A 4,599-nucleotide genomic window follows, 5' to 3' on the forward strand; every position below is an offset into this window, starting at 1 on the left:
CTTTGCATTTGTTATTTCTGTTTGGGGATGTGGGGCCCATGGACAAGGGATTTTGCCTGCGTTTCCAATGAAAATCTGCTTAAATCCCCCCCACCCCATCACTGCCCAGGAGGATGAAAGTCATGTTGGCACAGTAGCTGGAGAGGCTCCCTTGTCCCTGCTGGGGGGACATGAACAGGGACCCCCCCCCAGTGCGCTGCCAAGGTCCCGCGGGGGAGGAAGCCCACCCAGGAGTGCTTCGGAGCTGTTTGAACAGGACCCTGTTTGAGGCAGTAGGTGCTAGGCTTCTCGCAGAACGTCTGTATGTGACGCAGTGCAGTTAGCTTCCTCAGGAACGCTCCTCCCGCAGGTTGGGTTTTAGGAACAAATGTCTAGAATTTCCATGTGAGGAGCTGAGATATCTTCAGCTCATACAGTGGGTGCCCAACACCTGTGCCTGTGAGCCTCCTCAGACTGAGGCCTGAGGGGGGAGGAGAGACATGGGGGGGTCTGTGGGGAGAGAGGAGAGACGTGGGTGGTCTGTGGGGGGAGAGGGACATGGGTCTGTGTGGGGAGAGGATGGACGTGGGGGGTCTGGGGGAGATGAGGGACATGGAGGTCTGGGGGGGAGGAGGGACATGGGGTCTTTGGGGAGAGACGAGGGATTGGGGGGTCTGTGTGGGAGAAAGGAGGGATGTGGGGAGAGAGGAGGGACTGGGGGAGTCTGTGGGGGGAGAGGAGAGACGTGGACGAGTTCTCTAGGTGGGTGAGCAGTAGTTTGAGCAGATCTGCTTGTTGGGCCAAACCTGGTCCCATCATCTGTGTTTCCCCACACGAGGACCCCTCCCTCCCTGACTCCCTCCCTCCCTCTCATGCTGGGGGTGCTGGGGAAGCTGAGCCCCAATATTGCCAAAGACATGTGCCCGTTTCCTTAGGGGTTTTGTTTTCCCCGTACAGAAGCTTAGGGTGTCAGACCTAAGGCCAGTCCGGGAACAGTGGCTCTGTGAACCGCATTTGCACATTCGGCTGAGTCCTAGGGGGCCCATGATCCCCCCCACAGACCTCAGTGTTGGCCAGTGCTCACAGAGCTCTTCCGGATTGCATGCGTGCCCTTGCACCTTTGCATATCATGCAGAGCAGATCCCGCAGGAGCACTGAGCCATTCTCCTGTGCTGGAGGCTGCCGTTCCTTGGGCCTCATGTCGGGACTCACACACCAAGGTCCTCATGTAGGTTCTACGTCAGTTCCATCTGTGGTGTTTGGGGAAGGCCCTTATGACGTACTGGGCTTCAAACATGATTCCCCCCAGGACGAGGCCCAAGGGTTGCAAGGCTAGGACAGCACCCACCACAAGACACAGTAGCAAACCACGGCTTAGGCCTGGCTTCCCCGGAGGTCGCGTCCTACTCCAGGTAGCTTTCCCACCCTGGTACCGATGGGTACCCCCTCACATCCCCCTCACCCCCGCCCCACCCTGCCCTGAAAATTACTTCAGAGTGCTCGTAAGATTGTCACACTTTTCCAGATCGATTCCATCACCTGGCTTCTGTCGACACTAAGTCGGACTGCATTGGCCTGTGTGTCCCTGATGAGGACGTTCTGGCTGCGCTGGGATGGGCTTCAGCACCTCTGACAGCTGGTAGGGTGTTTCTCAGGGCGAGGGAGCACTTTGTGAATATGATACGGTATGTGCTGCCCAGGGGAGGGTACAGGCCAGGTGTTTGGGGAACAGTTTGTTAAAGCCAATGAATTTCGCAAATGGGCGGGATGACAAAAAGCCCTCGCTTCCCCAGCCATGGGGGTCGGTGGCTTGACACCAGAGGAGGCGAACAGGACGCAGTGTGTCCAGCCACCCACACCCCACCCCCCGCCCCCAGCTCTGCAGGACTCCAGGCAAGCGAGCGGCTGGCTAACAACATGGGTGGAGTTGGTTGGCCTTGGGTGGGACACGTTCCCCACCCAGCAGAACCAGCTGTGTCGGGGTTTCTGAGCCGGTGACGCGGCCCGCTCACTGTGGCTCCAGCCGTCTGCACCATGGGCTCCTGCCGACTGATAAATGTTCTTGTGTGATGACCCATCTTTACTCTCTTGACCTGTCATCTGGGGGTTCTTGGTCCTGCTTTGACATTGAGTGGCCTGTAATGTCCTCGGAACGAACACGTCCCCAGTGCCCGCACAAGCCTCTTCACTTGAAAGCAGCAAACATGGGCAAATGCCCAGAAGAGAAGGAGTGAGGATACTGGGCTCTCCCGGCCACCGCCTCCCACCCCCCACCCCGCCTCAGCAGCCTTGCGGGGAGGAGGATGTGGGAGCAGATGCAAGAAAGAGCTGGAAAGCGGCCCCCAACCTGTGGGGCAGGCGGTGGTCCTGGAGGTAGGCAGAGAGATGCCCTCTGACCCTTGGGTCACCCCCCACCCCTCACAGACCCAGTGCTCACACACTGGCTGGGGTACAGGCTTGTTTTCACAAAACCCATCTTTTAATCACGCACCAACGCCCTCAGCACGTTCGGTGTCTCGGTGGTGCCAGCGGTGCTGGTGTCCAGTAGGATCCCCATCCCCCTGGCTGTTTCGGTCCCTGGCTTGGTCTCCTTTCCTGGATCTGCCCCCTGTGTCAGGGTTTTGGGACACGGGGCTGGTGTGGACTTCAGGAGGCCAGGGTGGTCCGTCGGGACAGGGTGCTTCACCACCGCGGCCTCCTCCGTGATGAGCTCCTTTTCCAGTGTTTGCAACCTCAGCAGATGCAGTGAGATCTTCGTGTGTGGCCCACCCAGGACATCGGGAAGTCTTGCCGCACCTGGGTGGGTGGCCGGGTGGCCAGGCGACCAGAGCGGCCCATAGGCTTCCTACCACGCGTGCACTTGGGCCAGTGTGGGCGCGGAACCGTGCTGGCAGAGGCTGGAATCCCCTTTTACACAGTGTCCCGCAGCATCAGAGCTACCCTGTGGTTCCACTTAGGAAAGTCTCCAGTTTGGAGAAGGGTTGGAGGAGGATGTCCAGGGACGCGCGTCTTCCCTCATGTGTTGCCAACGCGCTGCCGCGTGCACATTCCCCTTACTCTGGTTTGCTGAGGGCTCAGTGAAAAGTGCAGAGGTCACAACACCCAGCCCCAAATCCTTAGACAGATCCTTTCACAGATGCCTGCAACAGTGTCAACCTGGTCCCCCGCTCCTGGCCTGTTAGTGTGGGGGCAGACGTAACTTCATCCATGTGCAGGCTGTGGCCAAGTTTCTCTAGCTGTCCCCATGGGGTTCCAAGGCTGCTTAAAACATTCAGAGACCCAGAGGCTCCCATCAGAGTTCTCGCATTAGGTGGGGTTGCTGTGTCTCTTCCGGGTCTTCATCAAGAACCCCCCCTCCACCCATTCCACTTTTCATTTAGTGTCTATTTTCTCTTTGCATCTTCGGAGGAGCCCAGGCAGGTGCCCCCAGGCCGTGCCCCTTCCCGACTAGACCCAGGGGAGGCCAGGTTGGTGCAGGGGTGCCCCATGTGGGAGGGCCGGTTGCACCAAACACCTTTGGGATCATGGATGGATGACTTTTGCCTGAATCTGTCATTATATGGGGCGTTGAAAATGGTGATTTCCATATTCCCTCGAACTCATGGATTCTAGGTGGTTTTCTCTGTCTTGCAATGGTGTTGTAGCCTTCGATGCCATGCTGGCATCATCCTAGGTCTGCCCACTGGCTCTGGGGTCCTCCCTGCCCCTGTGTCCCACCAGTCCTGGGGGGCGGGGCACCACCTACTCTGCTCTGGAATCAAAACGGCTTCTGGGCTAACCTTTGACCCAAACATAGAATCAGCATCACCCAGGGATTTCCAGTGTCTCCAGTGGGTGCTTGTACTCATCCATGGAGGATCAGGTGTGGGTGCTCTGCTCTGAGGCCCCCTTACTTGTGGCTAAGATGGGCCGAGGTGCCTCCAATCCAGGTCCAAGAGCATGGGGCTCATCTGCATCTTGCACTTAGGTTCCCCATTCTGCTCTGGGCCCCGATGGTTCCCAGTAGGCCCATGTCTCTCCTACCAGACACAGGGTCGCAGTCTGATGCCACTGCCACGGCCAGTGGGGCAGGTGGCCTCAGCGTGGCCTCTACTGCACTAGTCTCATGAGTGAACATGGCGTGTGCCTTCGTCCAAGGCCCCTGATGCATCTTGTCCCATGATCTCCCTCCTCTCATGTTGTCTTGGTCCGTTTTTCTTTTGTTCCTCCTGATTTTTAAGCCCTTCACATGTGGGGAGGGTCCTGTGCTCTGCATCCCTGTCTCCCCATCCTCTCTGCCCTGGAAGCATGTCTAGCTCCTCTTGTGTCTCATTTGGGTTACAGGCATCACCTCCTGAACCTGGCCTCCCACCCTGACGCCTGGCCAGCCATGCCCCGTGCAGCCTGCGGGACATGTCCCCACGTCACCTGCCCTGAATGGATGCCCATGACTGTGCACAGTGATTCCTTGCCAGGGCACCGATAGCGACTGTGAGTCCAGCCTCAACTTGCCCCTGTGCCCCGTCCTCCCTGTCCACCTGAGTCTCAGTGTACACACCACGTGCCTGGGGAGGCCTTCACGGGCGGACGCCCAGAGCTCCATGAGCTGGCTCGACCCTGTCACGCAGGTGCCACTTCTTT

The sequence above is a fragment of the Vulpes lagopus genome, chromosome 10 (genome assembly GCF_018345385.1).
Source record: "Vulpes lagopus strain Blue_001 chromosome 10, ASM1834538v1, whole genome shotgun sequence".
Taxonomy (NCBI): domain Eukaryota; kingdom Metazoa; phylum Chordata; class Mammalia; order Carnivora; family Canidae; genus Vulpes; species Vulpes lagopus.